General features: G+C 38.4%; 1 protein-coding gene across 2 annotated transcripts in view; it reads left to right on the top strand.

Moving 5' to 3' along the window:
- The window catches only part of LOC133660329 (14-3-3-like protein), a 56,263-nt gene that overhangs the window by 14,340 nt on the left and 18,436 nt on the right, over positions 1–23,487 (top strand). Inside the window, exon 1 of one of the 2 annotated variants that reach the window (XM_062063734.1) lies at positions 7,496–7,640. The exons of the other annotated variant lie outside the window; for it this stretch is intronic. The gene's annotated coding sequence lies outside the window, so the exon portion shown is untranslated. Of the gene's footprint in view, positions 1–7,495; positions 7,641–23,487 lie in introns of those variants that run through there. 2 annotated transcript variants of the gene reach the window in all.

The raw sequence follows: 23,487 nt of genomic DNA, 5'->3' as shown, positions 1-23,487 counted from the left end.
CCCCTTGTTCACCCCCTGGGAGGTGAGGGGAGCAGTGAGCAGCAGCGGTGGCCGCGCCCGGGAATCATTTTGGTGATTTAACCCCCAATTCCAGCCCTTGATGCTGAGTGCCAAGCAGGGAGGTAATGGGTCCCATTTTTATAGTCTTTGGTATGACTCGGCCACCGCTTGTCCCTCTCTGGGTCGTGGGGGTGCTGGACCCAATCACAGCTGCAGTCGGGTGGAAGGCGGGGTACACCCTGGACATGTCGCCACCTCATCGCAGGGCCAACACAGATAGACAACATTCACCCTCACATTCACACACTCGGGCCAATTTAGTGTTGCCAATCAACCTATCCCCTGGTGCATGTCTTAATAATGATTTTTTTTTTTAAACTAAACTGTAAAATAAAATTCAAGTGAAATGAAAATATGCTTCACCACTTTTGTCATAATTGTTGCGCTCAAGAAACTTTTCTATGACTTAGTTTCAGACGTATTTTTTTGTTTGATATGTCATTACTGCCACAAGTGGTGGAAAAGTGTATTACAGCTGAGAAACAGATATTTTTTTGGCTGCCCTCTAGTGGATGCTCGTGACCCAACAATGGGCCCCGTCCCTATGGTTAAGAAACACTAGTTACATCAAAGCTACAAGCTTCAAAAAGAGAAAATGGACTGCGAATCAAGGCCCAAAAAATACAGAGAAAATACAATGACATGGATGAACGAGAACATCCATAAATACGTAGAAAATCCATGATGAACGGTTGGTGTTTGTATGATGAGTCACAATTGGCTTAGGTTAGGGCGAAACATTGCGGAATGGCCAATCACAGGCAAGATAAGGCGGGTCATCAAAACCAGGAAGCAAAATCACAACAGTCATGCACTCATGTCACATGATGACGTGGGAGTCTGAGACAGAGGGATGCTTCAAGCCGATGACACAAAAAACAAAACAAGAAACATACTTGAAAATGGCAGGATTTCCCCTTCGCAGATTTCTTTTAGTGATGAAGACGACGTGCAGGAAACCCACAATACAAACAACACACAAGTCATTGGGGTTTTTTTGTCAAGATATAGATAGATGTTGTTTTTTATTGGGTCCATTTGTACACTCTCAGCTACATTAACATTTATTTTATACATGTAGGCTCATAGATATAAATCCCGTAAATGGGAGTCTGCAGCTTTATGCATGTCAATTCCAATCTATTTGACTTTGACCTTATTTATCTTTTTAAAGAAATGTTTCTACAGTTTTTGCTCTATGGCAGAGAGGCATTATCTTCTTGAAAAGTAATATCATCATCCCCAAACATCCTTTGATTGATGGAATAACGAAAGACTTACACTTAGACAAAATGTATTGATCCACAAGGAAAATGTATAAATGGTTGATTTATATAGGCTAGTAAGGTAAAGTTTTGTACCGAACAAGTTTCGGCTACCTTGCTTCTGCAGCCTTCATCAGAGGTGTCACGTGATGTTAGCGTGGCGTCGTCTGTGACGTGTTATATGGATTTTTCCATCCCACCTGAGGTGGTGGGATGGAAACTTGTAAGGTACAAAACTTTACCTTACTAGCCTATATAAATCAACCATTTATAAATACACATCAGTAGGCTAAATGAACCTCTTCAACACACAAGGGAAATTGTTTCACACAGTAGCTCAGTTACAAAGGATGGAAAGGATAATGATGAAGCAGTCGAGCACTGAACAGGCTCCTCTGGCTACTGACAACGGTATGCAGAGGGTGACTGGCATCATCCATGATGCTCAGTAGTTTTTCCACAGTCCTCTTCTCTGCCACTGTCGCCAGTGAGTCCAGTTTTGTACCGATCATAGAGCCGGCCCGCCTGATCAGTTTCTCCAGTCTGGAGCTGTCCTTTTTAGATGTACTGCCCCCCCCCCCCCAGCACACTACGATGTAGAACAGAACACTAGCAACCAGACTGGTAGTACATCCACAATAGTTTTTTGCAAATGTTGAAGGAGCGCAGCCTCCTCAGGAAGTACAGCCTGCTCTGTCCTTTCCGGTACAAGTGGTCCGTGTTAACAGTCTAGTCTAGCTTATTGTCCACCCACATCCCGAGGTACTTGAATGAGTATTAATATCAATGACTGGAAATTTGCATGTTTTCTTCAGGCAGTCGTCTTCATCAATCTCATGAGAACGGCACAAGACAAAGGTTCCAGCATCATCACCTTGCCTAATGCCGACTTGTTTAGTGTCATGTTTGTTATCTGCTTTTTGTTCTGCAAAATGAAACAACTAAATGAAAATCCTTCAAGTCTTGTGATTCGATATTTAATTCCAGAAGTTGTATTATTATGCTGAGAATTCTGACAAAATGCAAGCAATTCAAAAATAACATGTGCGGCTTGTTTCAGAAGTGTTCCACAGGTACAAAAAACACCAAATGAATACAGACAACCATCAGTGTGAGCCTAGGGCATCAAGTTAGGTTTGAAAGCTAGAACCAGAACAGGTTTGTGTTTGCTCATTTGTATTGAAGGGGTCAAATTATAGTACATTATGGAATATATTTGTTTTATTATTGATTGTGCATCATATAGGGTGTGAAATTATCCTAAAAATAGAATGATTATCTTACATCTGGCAATGCTGAACGGAACTTGACAAGCTGTGAGTGTCATCTGTTGGCTACGCCCAGGACCGGGATAGCGTCTCTAACAATAAAAGAAAACAGTAGAGGGCAGCACAAACAAACTACAGTAAATAACATGAAGGGGTGTGGAAGATGACATGGAGTTTGTTTTCACAGGTGGTAGTAGTTTAATCTGCATGAATAACTTGCCAGGCTCTGCTTGATTTTACAGTTTATTGTTTTGATTGTGGTTAGTGCTGAAAATCTAAACTTACACACGTTTTTGGACAGGAATAGCAACAACTTTGTCAATCTAAGAGTTCTACAAAATTCCCTGCACATCTAAACCAAAATGACAAAACCGCAAACATATCCCTGTACAAAAAAAGTGTACAGGTTAATGTTTAGTTTTATATTGCGTCTGGAGGTTTTCTCCTTCCCCGCTCCGGCCTAGCCCATGGAGTGATACCGGTCCACGACTTGTTGGTTGGAAGCTCCTGTTCTATGGGATTATAGTCCGCAGACCGGCTAGGCCACTTTAAGATTTGAATGTGGTTCTTCTTGAGCACTCCTTTGCTGCCTGAACTGATCTTTCCCGTTCTTCAAAATTATCATTACTCTGAGAAGTGAAATTTTGCATTGAATTGAATTATTGAATTATGCATCAGCAGTGTCCCCATATCGCCAGGGACAGGACTAATTTGTTTGCACATAATAGGGATGGGCAATATGGCCTCAAATCTATATCACGGTATATATTGCATTATTTCCTTAATTTATAGACAATAACAAAAAGATTTTGTGATAACAAAACAAATATTTAATCACTGTTGTATTGACAAGATACTGTACTGTCTGATACTGTACATGGTATAATTTCTGTTGATTTTTGTATCGATCTGCCCAACCTTGTTTACATTTGAGAGCTCTAGTTTAGCGCTTAGCATGGCTTCTAAGGTGCATGTTTAGCTACTCCTCATCTCGTCCTCCAGATGATAGTATATATCTGAGAGTATATATCTGTATCATGAATCAATTTAAGTGGACCCCGACTTAAACAAGTTGAAAAACTTATTCGGGTGTTACCATTTAGTGGTCAATTGTACGGAATATGTACTTCACTGTGCAATCTACTAATAAAAGTCTCAATCAATCAATCAATCAATCAATCAATCAGTGACACTTGTAAGAAACACAGTGATTATATGATTTAAAAGCTGTACTATGTAGGTACCTCACGAAAACGCTACATTGCATTGAAAACACCTTCGTTCGTTTGTTGCTGTCAAAATTGCGGGACACCACGAGAATGTGTCATCGACATGCATTATCACTATAAAATCTCTATCGTTGGCCAAAATCATATTATATATAACGTGTATCATTTATAATGTATATCGTCTATATTGCGCAACCTTTGCGCAATATAGACGATATGCCTAAGACGATATGATATAAGAATTGTTGCCAAATACTAATTATTATGTTATTATTATTTTATAAAAAATATTTTTTACGGATGTTTAAGTTGATAGTCTCTCTGAATCTTTAAACGTAATAACTGTTCATGTCATTTTAAGGGGGCTAAACTTATCAAATCAGCAAGCCATCAACATATAATTTCCCCTATCATGTATATTCTCCTTGAAAGAAGCTCCTCCCACTGAGATGAAATATTATAACATTATGAAATGCTGATAGTTAACCCTTATTAATAGAGTTATCTTGCTAATGCTGGCTGGCTGCAATAATTAAAGCATTATTAGTTTTGAGAAGTGCTGCAAAAAAAACAAACAGATTAATCATGATTATTCACAGGTTATTCCTCGCTTGCTTGATTTAAATTAACTTAAAAAAGAGCCCAATATTTGGACACAAATGCAATTTGTCAATGATGATGAATGCCCCAATGTTTGATTAATCACATGAGTTAACTTGTTATTTGTGACAGTCCTAGTTTTAAGATATGGCAACAGTTGTGTAATTGAACAAATCATTTACAAGAGCAATGTCTCTTGTAATCAGAGAGCAGCAGATGCAGACGACCCCCTTTTCTGTGTACCAACATACACTTTTAGCTGATAAGGGCGAGCCTTAAGCTCCTCTTGTGACAATTGTAAATACTAGGGTCAGCCCGTTTGAAGTCAATGCACAACTGGACCAACAGGTTTTGGGAACAACTGTTGCCTGTTTCAGCCTGAAGACAAATACCGCTTGCTTGCACCTCCTACCCCTGGGATTTACTATCACCTGCAGACTAGTAAATACTTATATCTATATAGACATGTGGTTACTTGAGCATTATAACAGATGTCATCATTGAAATGGGATTCAAGCCCTGCATATCAAGTAACCAAAAGTAGATAAATATTGTGTGTGCCTGTGTGTAGGTGTGAGTTGGACTGAATTGCAACTTGTTTAACTGGTTAGGCCTCTCCTGTACTGAGCTTCACTCCTTTGCCTTTAACTGAAATGCCTTTGCTTTCTTAAAAAGCACCACGCCTTGTCCTTGCCAAGGCGTGGCACGAACACCGGCACTAGTGATCCAAACCATCTGTTCATCGTTAAATAGACTACAGGCGTGAAATTGTTGCCCGGGCCCGGCAAGTACGTGAAGCAAATTACCAGATCAAGATACAAATTACATTTATTGTGTAACCGCAATACGATAAAGCTTTAGTATAGCCTGTAGAGGCCCGATGATCTGGAATGAGATTGATAGCTCTATAAAATAATCAAATTCTTTAAACATTTTTAAAAAGTTAAAGTTAAAGTACCAATGATAGTCACACACACACTAGGTGTGGCGAAATTATTCTCTGCATTTGACCCATCACCCTTTGATCACCCCCTGGGAAGTGTTTTAAGGTAAATTTACTGCGACTTTATGGCAACACTAAAATTGGCCCTAGTTTGTGAATGTGAGTGTGAATGTTGTCTCTCTATATGTGCTGGCCCTGTGATGAGGTGGCAACTTGTCCAGGGTGTACCTCGCCTTCCGCCCGAATGCAGCTGAGATAGGCTACAGCACCCCCCACTACCCCAAAAGGGACAAGCGGTAGAAAATGGATGGATCAATGGTTATGCTTAGTACTTTTAACACACCCCTCATGGTTGAGGAATTCACATTAGTCGCATCATTTTGGTCTTGACCTCAGTATTTAGGATGAGATTATCGCATATCTTCAAGATGCAACCTTTTAATCAAATTTGAATAAAAAGATATTTAGACTGATTTGGCGGATTTAAAGATTCCTTTTTTATGTATAAATGAAATTGTAAATGGGTATTTGGTGTGTAGATTTTGAAATGTATTGTATTGTACTGTATTTTGTATATTATATGATGATGTATATTTTAACTGTGGGTCCCTGTCCATAGGCTGTTTTTGATTGATTGAAACCTTTATTAGTAGATTGCACAGTACAGTACATATTCCGTACAACTGACAACTAAATGGTAACACCCGAATAAGTTTTTCAACTTGTTTAAGTCTGGGTCCACGTTAATCAATTCATGGTACAAATATATACTATCAGCATAATACAGTCATCACACAAGTTAATCATCAGAGTATATACATTGAATTATTTACATTATTTACAATCCGGGGGGTGGCATGTGGAGGGGGTTGGGACGGGTTAGGTTGGGTTGCTATCAGCACTTCAGTCATCAACAATTATATCATCTGAGAAATGGACATTGTAACAGTGTAGGTCTCACTTCGTAGGATATGTACAGTGAGCGGCGAACATAGTGAGCTCAGAAAGCATAAGAACAAGTATATACATTTGATTATTTACATTTGATTATTTACAATCCGGGGAGGTATAACCGCCATAACCACAACACCAGGGGGAGTTCCACAAACCACGTTAAACCCAGATTCCGATCTAACAAAGGTCTTAACTCATTCTCCTTCTATGCCACATCAATATGGAATGCACTCCCAACAGGTGTAAAAGAAAGTGCATCTCTATCCTCCTTCAAAACCGCACTAAAACAACACCTTCAGGCAACTTCAACCCTTGACTAACACCCTAACCCTCCACATCCCACCTCCCCGGATTGTAAATAACCAAATGTAAATAATCAAATGTATTTCCAATGTATATACTTGTTCTTATGCTATCTGAACTCACTATGTTCTCTGCTCGCTGTACATATCCTACCAAGTCAGACCTACACTGTTTCAATGCCCATTTCTCTGATGATGCAATTGTTGATGACTGAAGTGCTGATATCAACCAAACCCTCCTCATCCCACCCCCCGGATTGTAAATAATGTAAATAATTCAATGTATATACTCTGATGATTAACTTGTGTGATGACTGTATTATGATGATAGTATATATTTGTACCATGAATTGATTTACGTGGACCCCGACTTAAACAAGTTGAAAAACGTATTCGGGTGTTACCATTTAGTGGTCAATTGTACGGAATATGTACTGAACTGTGCAATCTACTAATAAAAGTTTCAATCAATCAATCAATGTGGTGGGGGGAGTGGGTTAGGCTAGGGTTGAATTTGCCTGGAGGTTTTCTTTCTGTGTGCTTCTAGGGATTACCTTTTTGCAGAACGGACTCTGATGTTAACAAAAGAAACAATAATTAAATACGAAACTATGTTCGTCTGTAAATAAATAAATAAATAAATAAACATTAAAGTAAATTGATTTGGCAAGTTCACTAAATTAGGCTCAAATAATTGTGTAATTTGTATTTTAATTTAAATTTTATTTTTTATTTAATTAATATTAAAATTATAATTACCGTGGACAACATAAATATTAACACGACAAAATAAGAAAACAATGATGTTGTATTGATGTTGGATTGAGGTTTAACTACAACTACCATGATGCCTAGCGCTCTCGGTTGGCATGGTGATTGGTGACGTCACCCACCCTGCACGGGGGCCGAGTCTTTAAATAGTAGAATAGCAGAGAAACCCCGTGGACTGTTCACAGAAAACTGCGAGAATCAGCCGAAGGTTTCGAAGCCGACATCGCTGGTATCCCCCTGTTGCACAGGTAGGAACCGACTAAAAGTTACAGCCGCACCGTGTTTTTTAGCTCAGTGGTCGGGTCGATCTTTGTCGTGGAGGAAACACGACGACAAACTGTGCCCATTGTCTGTAATTGACACAATTTCGAACAACGTGTTCCATAGCACGGGAGCTATAAGGAAGGTGTGTCAGGTGGGAAGTTGAGGCTGGTATTGTGTCTCGCTGTAAACCTGCTGTTCGCTAACCGAGTTAAGTTTGTTTAGTTGTGATTATGGATACTGTTTGTAGTTCCGTTACTGTATGAAGAAGAAATGAAAGGTATGAATATGAGCCAGCAGACACCCAGTATAATGTTACAACATGGTTCCTGCGTTTTACACATTAGGGCTAAGCGATATGGACGAAAAAGAATATCTCAAAATATTTTTTCTTAAACTCCATATTCAATATATATCTCGATATATTTTTCGGTGAAAGTATACATATATTCCTTTTTGAGCGATATTCAGTGAAATTGAAGTGAATGACAACTGTACTGTAAAAACAGTCAGTGGTACTTTTATTAACCCAGATAGACAAGATGGGTATTAACAGCACAAAAAAGAAACTGTAATTACATAACATAAATAAAATAGAAAAATATTATTTACACGTAAAATAAATAACATAAGTGTACAAAGATTTAGAAAAATACATTTGCAGGCAGGCACTTTTTAATTTCCCTTCCTGGTTCGATGACCCACCCTATCTTGCCTCTGATTGGCCTGTCCCTAACCAATCGTGACTCATCCTCGTACACAACCAACCAATCATGGATTTTCTGATAGTGCAAGCATGTCTCGGAAGGAGGAAGGGGAGGGGTTTAGTAGTGTTTTGAACGGTTCGGTTTTCGACAAAAAAAATGCCAAAATGTTACCCCAGTTTTTGTCTCGGTTCCTGAACAACCAAAAATTGCAGGCAGGCACTTTTTAATTTCCCTTCCTGGTTCGATGACCCGCCCTATCTTGCCTCTGATTGGCCTGTCCCTAACCAATCATGACTCATCATAGTAAACAACCAACCAATCATGGATGTTCTTATAGGCCAGCGCGTCTTAGAAGGGGAGGGGTTTAGTAGCCCATGGAGGGGGAGCGGGGGAGAACAATGAACACAACAAATAAGCGGCGTTTGGTAATTTTAACGTGAAATAAGTTATATCGATATTACGATATTTTCTTAATTCATATTTTGTTAAAAAATATATCGATGTATCTTACAAACTTGATATATCGCCCAGCCCTAATACACATATACATACAATATATGCAGATACATCATTGCTCTCCAATAATACGTTTTTGTGTACGGTTTGATTTTCATACGCCCCGTGTTTTGAACGGTTCGGTTTTCGACCAAAAAAATGCCGAAATGTTACCCCAGTTTTTGTCTCGTTTCGCGAACAACCAAAAATTGCAGGCAGGCACTTTTTAATTTCCCTTCCTGGTTCAATGACCAGCCCTATCTTGCCTCTGATTGGCCTGTCCCTAACCAATCGTGACTCATCATAGTAAACAACCAACCAATCATGGATGTTCTTATAGGCAAGCGTGTCTTGGAAGGGGAGGGGTTTAGTAGCCCATGGAGGGGGAGCGGGGGAAGAACAATGAACACAACAAATAAGCGGCGTTTGGTAATTTTAACGTGAAATAAGTTATATCGATATTACGATATTTTCTTAATTCATAATTTGTTAAAAAATATATGGATGTATCTTACAAACTTGATATATCGCCCAGCCCTAATACACATATACATACAATATATGCAGATACATCATTGCTCTCCAATAATACGTTTTTGTGTACGGTTTGATTTTCATACGCCCCGTGTTTTGAACGGTTCGGTTTTCGACAAAAAAAATGCAGAAATGTTACCCCAGTTTTTGTCTCGATTCGCGAACAACCAAAAATTTCAGGCAGGCACTTTTTAATTTCCCTTCCTGGTTCAATGACCCGCCCTATCTTGCCTCTGATTGGCCTGTCCCTAACCAATCATGACTCATCATAGTAAACAACCAACCAATCATGGATGTTCTTATAGGCCAGCGCGTCTTAGAAGGGGAGGGGTTTAGTAGCCCATGGAGGGGGAGCGGGGGAAGAACAATGAACACAACAAATAAGCGGCGTTTGGTAATTTTAACGTGAAATAGGTTATATCGATATTACGATATTTTCTTAATTCATATTTTGTTAAAAATATATCGATGTATCTTACAAACTTGATATATCGCCCAGCCCTAATACACATATACATACAATATATGCAGATACATCATTGCTCTCCAATAATACGTTTTTGTGTACGGTTTGATTTTCATACGCCCCGTGTTTTGAACGGTTCGGTTTTCGACAAAAAAAATGCCGAAATGTTACCCCAGTTTTTGTCTCGTTTCACGAACAACCAAAAATTGCAGGCAGGCACTTTTTAATTTCCCTTCCTGGTTCAATGACCAGCCCTATCTTGCCTCTGATTGGCCTGTCCCTAACCAATCATGACTCATCATAGTAAACAACCAACCAATCATGGATGTTCTTATAGGCAAGCGCGTCTTAGAAGGGGAGGTGTTTAGTAGCCCATGGAGGGGGAGCGGGGGAAGAACAATGAACACAACAAATAAGCGGCGTTTGGTAATTTTAACGTGGAATAAGTTATATCGATATTACGATATTTTCTTAATTCATATTTTGTTAAAAAATATATCGATGTATCTTACAAACTTGATATATCGCCCAGCCCTAATACACATATACATACAATATATGCAGATACATCATTGCTCTCCAATAATACGTTTTTGTGTACGGTTTGATTTTCATACGCCCCGTGTTTTGAACGGTTCGGTTTTCGACAAAAAAAATGCCGAAATGTTACCCCAGTTTTTGTCTCGTTTCGCGAACAACCAAAAATTGCAGGCAGGCACTTTTTAATTTCCCTTCCTGGTTCAATGACCAGCCCTATCTTGCCTCTGATTGGCCTGTCCCTAACCAATCGTGACTCATCATAGTAAACAACCAACCAATCATGGATGTTCTTATAGGCAAGCGTGCCTTGGAAGGGGAGGGGTTTAGTAGCCCATGGAGGGGGAGCGGGGGAAGAACAATGAACACAACAAATAAGCGGCGTTTGGTAATTTTAACGTGAAATAAGTTATATCGATATTACGATATTTTCTTAATTCATATTTTGTTAAAAAATATATCGATGTATCTTACAAACTTGATATATCGCCCAGCCCTAATACACATATACATACAATATATGCAGATACATCATTGCTCTCCAATAATACGTTTTTTGTGTACGGTTTGATTTTCATACGCCCCGTGTTTTAAACGGTTCGGTTTTCGACAAAAAAAATGCAGAAATGTTACCCCAGTTTTTGTCTCGTTTCGCGAACAACCAAAAATTGCAGGCAGGCACTTTTTAATTTCCCTTCCTGGTTCAATGACCAGCCCTATCTTGCCTCTGATTGGCCTGTCCCTAACCAATCGTGACTCATCATAGTAAACAACCAACCAATCATGGATGTTCTTATAGGCAAGCGCGTCTTGGAAGGGGAGGGGTTTAGTAGCCCATGGAGGGGGAGAGGGGGAAGAACAATGAACACAACAAATAAGCGGCGTTTGGTAATTTTAACGTGAAATAAGTTGTATCGATATTACGATATTTTCTTAATTCATATTTTGTTAAAAATATATCGATGTATCTTACAAACTTGATATATCGCCCAGCCCTAATACACATATACATATAGTATATGCCAGGGGTCCTCAAGTACAAATCTTGAAGGTCCACAAATGTTATTTTGAAACAGGCTGGGTCCGTTTATTATCGGTCAAACTTATATAGTAGCAGGAGGCAGGGGCGCCGAAAAGGGGGGGGGGGGGGGGTAAAGGAGATGGATTCTAGGGGCCCATGATGGAGGGGGGCCCAGAGAGGCCCCTAATGATGATGAAATTATAATACAGGGGTCCCTGTAAAGATTATTTTCATGGGGCCCAAAATCTTCATCTGAAACTCGACAGTCTATTCTTGTTCTTAGAAATGAAGGCTATTCCACAAAATTGTTTGGGTGACCCCAAACTTTTGAACGGTAGTGTATATATATATATATATATATATATATATATATATATATATATATATATATATATATATATATATATATATGTCTCCTGTGGATTGAGGAAACCCCTCATGAAACAGGCCTGTAGAGATGAAATAGTCTTGTGATTTTTTCCCATATATATATATATATATATATATATATATATATATATATATATATATATATATATATATATATATATATATATATATATATATATATATATATATATATATATGGCGTATGAATATGATAGAACTGCTTTGACACTTTTGGTATTTCCTCCAATTTGGTCACATGCCAGAATGAAAACAATAGCATGCTAATGTTTAATGCTAGCATTTTTACACATTTTAATCATTTAAACTTCAAAATCATGGTTATTGATACTGGACTGTTAACGGTTCCCATGTTAGCATTCTTGTATTTTATGCCAGCATTTTAGCCAATTTTGTACGTTTAAACCTAAAAATCATGGATTTTGACACTTTTCCCCTTCTTGCAGGGATGCTAATCATCCCAATGTTAGCGTGCTATCATTAGCATGCTAACTTTTTTTTTGCCAATTTTGTACATTTAAATTTAATAATCATGGATTTTTATATCTGGCGCCATCTTGCAAGTATGCTAACTGTTCCCAATGTTAGCATGCTAACATTTCATGCTAGCATTAGAGTTAATTGTGTAAGTTTAAAACTAAAAATCATGGACTTTGATATTTGCCGCCATCTTGTTTGTTAACTGTTCTCATGTTAGCATGCAAACGTTGTATGCTTGCATTTTAGCCAATTTTGTATGTTTAAAACCTAAAAATGATGGGTTTTGATACTTGGCGCCATCTTGCAAGTATGCTAATTGTCCCTATCTTAGCATGCTAACATTTTAGCCAAGTTTGAACATTTGAACTTGAACATGGAGAAGGGTCAAATGCAGAGGATAATTTCACCACCCCTAGTGTGTGTGTGACTATTGTTGGGACTTTAAACTTCAATTTACCTTAAAAATCATGGATTTTGATACCCGGCGCCATCTTGCAAGTATGCAAGCTGTTTCTATGTTAGCACGCTAACATTAACATGCTAATAATTTATGCTAAAATTTTAGCCAATTTTGTACGTTTAAACTTAAAAATCATGGACTTGATACCTGGCGCCATCTTGTAAGTATGCCAACAGTTCTCATGTTAGCATGCTAATGTTTTATGCCAGCATCATAAAACATTATACAGCGGTATAGCTCGGTTGGTGGAGTGGCCGTGCCAGCAACTTGAGGGTTCCAGGTTCGATTCCCGCTTCCGCCATCCTAGTCACTGCCGTTGTGTCCTTGGGCAAGACACTTTACCCACCTGCTCCCAGTGCCACCCACACTGGTTTAAATGTAACTTAGATATTGGGTTTCACTATGTAAAAGCGCTTTGAGTCACTAGAGCAGGGGTCCTCAAGTACAAATCTTGAAGGTCCACAAATGTTATTTTGAAACAGGCTGGGTCCGTTTATTATCGATCAAACTTATATAGTAGCAGGAGGCAGGGGCGCCGAAAGGGGGGGGGGGGGGGTAAAGGAGATGGATTCTAGGGGCCCATGATGGAGGGGGGCCCAGAGAGGCCCCTAATGATGATGAAATTATAATACAGGGGGCCCTGTAAAGATTATTTTCATGGGGCCCAAAATCCCTAGTGGCGCCCCTGGCAGGAGGTAGGTAGTAGTTTAACATTTTCTTAAAATTAACAAAAATAAAATAAATATCCAATAAAATACATTAAAGATTTTCTTTGAAACAAAATTAAATAAGAACTTAAATAAAATAAAAATTTCAGTACGTCTGGTAGCTGTGGCATCAGAGAGTGGGATTTGATTTATTTTAGCTGTCATTTCCTCCTTTTCTTTGCCTTCTAACATGGCACCCATCACTTCAGTCAAGCATTCTTTAATTATTCCTGCATCAGAGAATAGCTTCTTGTGTTTACCCAAAACCCATGCCACTCTGAGTGAGCACTCTGTTGCTATTTGTTGTTGTGTCATAGATTTAACAAAAATCTTGCTTGATGTTTCATATGACTTTTTCAGCCTCGTGATTTCTTTTTTTCTTAGCTCCGAATCATGAGGAAATGTCTCTTCAAATTCGCGGTGCTCTTTCAGATAGTGACGTTTCAGATTTTCACTTTTCACCAGAGCAACAGTACTGTTGCATATTAGACACATTGGTCTGGTACTTGCAGTAGGTAGGATGAAAACAAATTGCTCTGTCTATTCTTCCTTGAAACGTCGGTTTTCCCTGTCCACCTTTCTTCTACCAGCCTGAGCCAACTTGGAGCATGCCGTTGTGATTTGATTGACATTCAGTGACTGACGAGTGAACAGTTAGCGAAGTAGCGATACGAGACAACTGTGTGCCTGCAGCGAAAGGTTCCATGCATGTGGCATGAGCGCTGTGTGACCCAGGTGGTAACAGCCTATCAGCGCGTCGTTGTGATAGAGATAACAACCCATACTCTGATTGGCTGATTCTGCAGCCAATCAGAGTGGCGTTCTCTCGCTCTCACTCCGTGGAGTGAGTGAGACACGGAGAAGTGTAAACAAACGTGGAGATATTTGACTAAAAACAACAAAGAACGTTGACTTGCGCTAGCGATAATTAAAAGATGAATACAATTATTATATTTTTTTATAATAATTATAATTATACAAATTTTTTTTTTTTTTTACTATAATTCGTGCTGGGTCCGGACGGACACGTCGCTGGGTCCGGACATGGACCGCGGTCCGCCTGTTGAGGATCACTGGTATATGCAGATACATCATTGCTCTCCAATAATACGTTTTTGTGTACGGTTTGATTTTCATACGCCCCGTGTTTTGAACGGTTCGGTTTTCGACAAAAAAAATGCCAAAATGCTACGCCAATTTTTGTCTCGGTTCGCGAACAACCAAAAATTGCAGGCAGGCACTTTTTAATTTACCTTCCTGGTTCGATGACCCGCCCTGTCTTGCCTCTGATTTGCCTGCTTAACCAATCGTGACTCATCATAGTAAACAATCCACCAATCATGGATGTTCTTATAGTGCAAGTGCGTCTTGGAAGGGAAGGGGTTTAGTAGCCCATGGAGGGGGAGCGGGGGAGAACAATGAACACAACAAATAAGCGGCGTTTGGTAATTTTAACGTGAAATAATTTATATCGATATTACGATATTTTCTTAATTCATATCTTGTTTAAAAATATATCGATGTATCTTACAAACTCGATTTTTCGCCCAGCCCTAATACACATATACATACAATATATGCAGATACATCATTGCAAACAAAAATCATTGCTCTCCAATATTTTTGTGTACGGTTTGATTTTCATACGCACCGATTTTTTTAACGTTTCGTTTTTCGACAAAAAAAATGCTGAAATGTAACCCCCGTTTTCGTCTTACAACCAAAAATTACGCGTAACAAACTAGTCTGTATGATTCTGTGCAATCGAGCCGGTGACTCAGTCTGTGAGTATTGTTTTTCTGTTGCGTAGCACAGGAAATTAATCCACAATGTGGCCAAAGAAAGCATGCCCATTGATAAAGAAGGTGAGAAACACTCATATTTATATAGTGGTAACTCCCTCGCTCCTGTTTTTGCCAATAAGAGTCTTCAATAAAGGTAAGTATCGGGGCCAAAATGTGCATGTACCATGTTGGCACATTGGAGGGTGCTGCAGGCTCGGGTCTTATTGTGATGTAACCGGAAGGCAACCCGTTTTGACCCCGGTTTGTGTGGAATGTGAGAACTGTCTGGTGTGTCCTTTTGAATATTTCTTTGATCTCTCTTGTCTTTTCATTTACGCACCGCGGAACACAATTAATGAGTGAAGCAGACGAAAGACACACCTTGCTGTATTAATACTACACGTCACAGCAGGTACAGCGTTTGCTGCCATAGCGCGTCATACTAAGTCAGATCGAACAACACTTCATTGGCACAGCACAAAGTAAGATTGAAATTTAATTTGTGTACGGCTCTACTAATGGACATTGGAGTGTTACTTTCAATACAGCTCCACTAATGGACATTGAAGTGTTACTTTCAAAGGCAAAATTAAAGTATTGCTAGAAACATAATTTTATATGGGACTTTATTGTATTGTATCTATAGTACATGTTACAAAAAGAAAAAAGCATAAAACACCACCAGAATTAGAGATACTACAAGTCAAAGTGATGAAGCTTAGTGTTACGCTCATGACTTGTTGTAACTAAACATTACCCTATAAGATGAAGGCAATTGCATTTTATTGATATTTGAAATGTATTCAATGTTTATAAATGAATATTTAAATATACTAAATGTAAAAAAGGGAATAAATATTCAAAATAACATCATTAAATGAAATCTAGTTTGGTTACGCCATCATGAGCGCAACACAATGTTGTAAAAGTTTCAACTACAATTCTAAATAAGATGTCAAAAGCAAACTGAAATCAAATACACACAGCTTAAAGATTGATCAATACCTATTTAGATTTAGTAATACATAAATATGATGATTTATCAAAATATTAAAAAAAATATACCTGAACAGAACGCTCATGATGGTTACACCAAAAAGGCATTTTTATGCTATTTCCAAGCATCTCCTTTTTATTATCGTTGATTTTAAATGGTCAAACTAATGCATATTATATATGCATGCCCTAGTAAACAAAAAAAAAGTCATATTTATTTTGATTGTTACATTTTGAAGTACATTTGTGCAGGTGGGTGCGAATATACCCATTACCAGAGCTGTACACATTTACAATTTATATGGATTTTGCAATGTTTTCTGCATGTAAAACATTCCTACATTAATTTGTTTTAGAAGAAATTGCTTCGGTTTTTTGGAACGGGTTACTTCCGAAAACAGACGTACCACTAAATATCAAAACCAGCTAGATCTAGTGCCTTTAATTCTGTATTTTAGTGTCTGCTTTTTGGCAGAACTACAGGTATGAGAATGGGCGTGGTGTGTATGCGGGAGCAGAAGGGTTTGGAGACGTGTATGGTTTCCCTGCAGATTTGTAAAGACCAAAACTATTACTTAAGAATGTTGCTATTATGTAAGGTATTTCATTACGTTATTCAGTTGAACTGTCATCTATTATTCATTTTGAGTGTGTGAATGTGAGTGTGAATGTTGTCTGTCTATCTGTGTTGGCCCTGCGATGAGGTGGCGACTTGTCGAGGGTGTACCCCGCCTTCCGCCCGAATGCAGCTGAGATAGGCTCCAGCGACCCCAAAAGGGACAAGCGGTAGAAAATGGATGGATGGATGGATTTCACTTCACTCAAATATTTATTTTGCCAGTCTTGGAAAGATGATTCAAGAAATGGTGTTATCTAAAAAAAAAAATTGTCTTGAAAAAGAGGTCATCATACCTACGACCGTCCTATTTGCTAGTCAATGCTGTCCTGAAATGTAAAGATACAACACATAGGCATAATTATGTGGACCGCATGAACATCGTTCATAACATAGCGATAAGGGGAAAAAAACGAAACTATCTCTATTACAAAACCCTAAACCAGTGGTCCCCAACGCTTGAAAATTTGTCCCACGGACCGGGGGGGGATTTTTTTATTTTATTTTTTATTTTTTCATAAAGAAATACAATTATGTGTGCTTACGGACTGTATCCCTGCAGACTGTATTGATCTATATTGATATATAATGTATATATTGTGTTTTTTATGTTGATTTAATTTTGTCTCGTCTTGTCTTGTCTCATAGTAAAAGTGGTACTATTGTATTGTTAGTGTACAGGAGCTTTTCTTGTTTTTGTTTGTATAGTATTGTTCTTGTATTATATTGTTTATGTTAAATGTGGAATGGGTGAGAGGGTTTGGGATATTATAAGCATCTGCTTCATCCAACCCCTTTTCAAGCCTTGTATGAACGTCTGCCAAAATGTAAAAAAAAGGTGTGTTGTTGTATTGTGCAGGTTTGGAATAAATACTTCGATTCAATTCAATATCATTGCTTACGTGCAGTGATTTCTCCAGATTCTATGAACCTTTTAATGATATTACGGACCGTAGATGGTGAAATCCCCAAATTCCTTGCAATAGCTCGTTGAGCAATGTTGTTCTTAAACTGTTGGACAATTTGCTCATGCATTTGTTAGCAAAGTGCTGACCCTCGCCCCATCTTTGTTTGTGAATGACTGAGCATTTCATGGAAGCTGCTTTTAGACCCAATCATGGCACCCACCTGTTTCCAATTAGCCTTTTCAACTGTGGGATGTTCCAAATGAGTGTTTGATGAGCATTCCTCAACTTTCTCAGTCTTTTTTGCCACTTGTGCCAGCTTTTTTTTAATATAGGTTGAAAAGGGTTTGCAATTCATTATATTTTGTTTTTATTTACGATTTACACAACCTGCCAACTTCACTGGTTTTGGGGTTTGTAAATAGGTATGTTCCGATTAGGGTTTTATTCTGCCATTCCCGAATATTTATGAGTGAGATAGGCTGATACCAATACCGATCACATGTATTACCTTTAACATTTTCAGTTTATTTATGGTGAGTGCAATTGACATTAAAGGCCTACTGAAACCCACTACTACCGACCACGCAGTCTGATAGTTTATATATCAATGATGAAATCTTAACATTGCAACACATGCCAATGCGGCCGGGTTAGATTAGTAAAGTGCAATTTTAAATTTCCCGCTGAAAACGTCTCGGTATGATGACGTTTGTGCGTGACGTCACGGATTGTAGCGGACATTTTGGGACACCATTGTGGCCAGCTATTAAGTCGTCTGTTTTCATCGCAAAATTCCACAGTATTCTGGACATCTGTGTTGGTGAATCTTTTGCAATTTGTTTAATGAACAATGGAGATGGCAAAGAAGAAAGCTGTAGGTGGGAAGCGGTGTATTAGCGGCCGGCTGAATATCAGGTCCCACCCGCCTCTCACTGCATCTTCCCTATCTGAATCGCTTCCACTGCCCTCTCGTCCTTCACTCTCACTTTCCTCATCCACGAATCTTTCATCCTTGCTCAAATTAATGGGGAAATCGTTCGCTTTCTCTGTCCGAATGGCTCTCGCTGCTGGTGGCCATGATTTTAAACAATGTGCAGATGTGAGGAGCTCCACAACCTGTGACGTCACGCTACTTCCGGTACAGGCAAGGCTTTTTTATCAGCGACCAAAATTTGCGAACTTTATCGTAGATGTTCTCTACTAAATCCTTTCAGCAAAAATATGGCAATATCGCGAAATGATCAAGTATGACACATAGAATGGATCTGCTATCCTCGTTTAAATAAGAAAATCTAATTTCAGTAGGCCTTTAACAATATCAATACAATATTTAAACTAGTACCTGATTATCCTTTGTTACATACATTTGTTTGAGCAAAACAAAATCAGTAGTAGGGTTTTTACAGTATACAGTTAGTGTTTTAGACAATACATGATAGAAATTTGGCCGACGATAGCGTGTTTAATATTGTTCTATCGCGATAATGCACAATGACACATTCTAGCTGTGTCTACAATTATGACAGAGACAAGCAAACATGTCCTCAACACAATGTAGCATCTTAGCTAGCAACTAACGCCCCTCCACGGTGCATAGCGATTTTCGAACTCAGCAATCCTCACCTCCAAGGCGGCAAATAATAATAATAATAATAAGGAATAAATAGCTAGCTAAACATTCTTTACTTCACAACGTTAGGAGGATGAGCTAATCATAAGCTAGAGCTCTTGAATGTAAACAAAGAATGGCGGATCAATACAAATATCGACAGTAACAATACAAAGTATAATATCAGTATTTGGTTAGATCAATATTTTCTATGATTAAAAAATCTTTTGTCGTTTTCGTTATTGCTTACAAACTCAGGAAATAAGTCCCTGGACACAGAAGAGATTTACGGGCAAAATCCAAATGATTTATTTAAATCAGAGCCTAGAGTAAGAAATACTTTAAATATTTAATTGATATTGTTAAACTGCCATCCTGTGTTTTGTCTCTTCAAAATTGTGATCAAAAATGGAATCATTCAATGACCTTGAAAATTTGAAGTATCTGTATTCATATGACTAATAGTGTCCTGTAACTACTTGGTATTGGATCGATACACACATTTGTAGTATCGCCCAAAACTAATGTAGGTTATCAAACGGCAGAAGAATGAATGCTCATTAAATTTTAACAGAAGTGTAGCTAGAACCATCTTACAAGAGAAAGTAACCAGATATTACTAGAGACTTAGCAAGTAGATTAATAATGATTTTGACAAAATATTACAACTGGAGATGACTTAAAATGTTTCTGCATAATGTCGGCAGCTAAAATAGTAGCCTTTGTAACCTAGTTTGACATTTTTATATTATTTATACCAAATAATATATGTGACGAATATCGTTTTTGTTGGAGGCTGCAATATGCATCGCAATATAGATATTAGGCCATATCGCCTATTTCTAGTCAGTTCATTTTTGCTTTTGTTTAAAATAATGATCTAATTCTTATTTAAATCATTTGAATTTTGCCCTTGAATTCCTCCTGTGTCCAGGGAATCCCTGAGTTTGTAAACATAAAAACAAATATTTTGAGAAAAATAAAATGTCAACCTAATCACTCAAGTATTGATCATATACTGACGCTACCATTGGTTTGGACACCACCAATTTATGGTTTCATTGATCCGCCTTCCTCTTTCGTGCCGTGTACTGACTGACAATGCTGACACACCAACAGATGTTGTTATATTATCCTCTCTCTAGACTCTTATTACTTTTAAAATTCAATTATTTGGCAACTTCCTGTTAACAACTAATGTAACATGGTTCAATCTACAATTCTTAAACTTTACTTTACTTTTTTTTGGTGTTGTATCAAGCTCGCTTAGCAGTTAGCTTAGCTATTAGCATGCCTAGTTCTGGCTTGCTGTCAGTGTGTAACATGTTTAGCCTTGTACTCCAGTGATAATGTTACTTAATAATGATATATAAAATGGTAAGAAATACACATTTTTGCCGTAATAGAGTAAGTTATTATTAGCTTAGGGGAGGGGCCCCACACTTTGTATTGAGACACATAATTAACTGCGCAAGACTAAAATTAAATACAGTGTCAGCCCGAGGGGATCAATGTTTGTGATCGGCATCAAAAACAATAGCGATCACATACTTTTTCACGAAAATCTTCCGGTACTGATCGGTGGCCGATCGTTCAGCACATCCTTCCTATAAAATACGGTGATCCCTTGGTTTTTGTTAGTGATTTGTTCCAAAAAGGTTCAACAAAAACCTAATTTGTATTAAAACCGAACCAATTTTCATCACAAGAAATAATATACAGTACAGTACATTACAGTGTATCCAATTCATCCACTTCAGACACCCAAAAATATTCACCCAAAACACATGGTATAGCGAATGATTGTATTTTAAATGCATAAAACAATGTGAATCACAGGTAAATGATGAATAAAATGGATAACATAGCATTTCCTTGGTAGGGGAGTGGAGCGAGTACGGGGGAAGGGCCACGCGGAATCCACCTTCATACCTTGCTACGAGTTCCTTCTTGAATGTAATTGTTTCTCACCTTTTTTATCTAAGTTTTGGCACTCGGCACTTGCAACTTCCTTTGGTGCGTGGTGGCTTATTTTGCAGGCGTCCTCTATAAAAGAACGCACAGAGACTAACGCATCGCATGGGATTTTTTGAGCACTCGAGGTCACCAAATGATATGCGAGCCAACCGAATAATTTGTTAGCCGTACAATAACGAAATGGTATACGATAATCGGGGCTAAAATATTAATCAAACAATTAGTCGGGCATAAATAAACCATGGTACACCACTGTAATGAATGCATATTGGGGTAACAATGTTTTGATTATTTTATCCAATCATTCAAATTTGAACCCTTGAATCTCAGTTCGGATGAAAAACAAAAAATGTTAAGAATAGGGATGTTTCGATCAGGGTTTTATGCTGCCAATACGATCATCCATCAGTGAGACCAGCCGATAACGCCTATCCCGATCGCATTTATAAACTGTCTGTTTTTTCATGGTGAGTACTATTGACTAACTAGTTCTTTGAGTCACATGTTTGGCCTCGTCCTCCAGTGATGATAATTGATAATGATACTTAAAATACAAAAAAATGCTGTTTATTTGTCGTAATAGAGGTGATTATTATTGGCTTAGAGGCTCTACTGTGTATAGAGATACATAATTAGCTGCTCGCTTGTCTGCCTGGGGACTAGAAATAAATAGTTTCAGCCAGAGGGGATCTTCTTTGGTGATCGGTGTTAAGGCATTAATTGGCAAGGGCGATCATGTACTTTTTTTACGAAAGTCGTCCGATGCTGATCAGTGGCCGATCGATCAGCACATCCCTAGTTAAAATGCTTCTGTTGATACTCAAACCAGAAAATAGTAAAAACCGTAAATCGGTGTGTCACAAAAATCTATTTTTGAATGAATTGCAATTTATTTGTAACGATTCTTAATCGATGAAAAAAAATCACAACTCTTTATTTTTATTTTTAAAATGTATTTATTTATTTTATTCTGTCCTGTCCAGCCACTCAGATAAATCATATTGTTGATGTAGATGCCCATATTTTTTGAACAGTTTTACTTTAGAAAAGAGAAGTGTGGGGTATTTCTTCTGTTGCCTTATTTGTATTTGACTTTATTAAATGTTTAGGTAGCATCCTTTTAACCAAAACCAGTTTTCCTTTAGGTATTATGGAAATGTACCAGAGTTGTTATTTTATGGAGAAATGCAGTTAATCATTGAACTGGCACCAAATGTTTTTTTAAAAAGTATTGATTTTGAATTGAGAATCGTTTTGAATCGAGAATCGATTCTGAATGGAATAAATACCCCCAAGAATCAAATCGTGTGGTGCCCAAAGATTCACAGCTCTTGCAAACAAGCATTTAAGTGGACATGTTCTCCTTAACTGTGATTAGATTGGTTTATTTAAACTCTGTAATCTGTGATTGGCTCCAAAAATGCTGACTGTGTAAAGAAGAGTCCACTGACAGATTGTTTTAAACAAATAACCAAACAAAGATTTATTTTTTTACTCCGTCTAAAGGAGGTTTTTAACTATTTTCTTGTTGAGCTCTGGGAAGACATTGCCTACTTCTTAAACAATTATGTATTTTTAACAAGTAGGGCTGGACGATATGGACCAAAACTGATATCGCAGTACATTTAGGCCGAAGGGCAATATACATTTGTATTTTAAACAAAACGTGCAAAGTGTTTAGTTCAAACTCAACAACTCATGTTAGAACAAGGCAGGTGACTTCGGGACAAGGATTGCCTCTAAGGTCTGGGTTGGTCGGGCTGCGGTGCAAAGCAGGGCTGGGCGCATGTCGCGCCCGGAGGAGTCGCCGGCCGCCAGAGCTATGGTGTGGGCACGTCTGCTGTGCACGAAGAAGAATGTGGCGGGGTGTCGGCAGTCTGCAGTAGCGACTCCGGACGCGCACCAGACCCTTCCTCAGCTACGGTGTCTGTCGGTCTCCCCGACAGGTCTCCTCGGCTGGCGCCGCCGCCTAGCAGCGGACTTAGATCTGGTACATACAAGGAGAATCCGACTGCTTTGAGAATCTTGTGTGAATGCTTTGTGCTCTACACAAATAAAGCAAAGCATTGGAGGCCCACGGCGGGTGTTGACACCATGTGATTTCTGCATAGTGGACTGAAAGTCCAAGT

Source organism: Entelurus aequoreus, linkage group LG11 (assembly GCF_033978785.1).
Source record: "Entelurus aequoreus isolate RoL-2023_Sb linkage group LG11, RoL_Eaeq_v1.1, whole genome shotgun sequence".
NCBI lineage: Eukaryota > Metazoa > Chordata > Actinopteri > Syngnathiformes > Syngnathidae > Entelurus > Entelurus aequoreus.
Note: the sequence above shows the minus strand (reverse complement) of the source record. Positions and strands in the feature narration are given on the sequence as shown.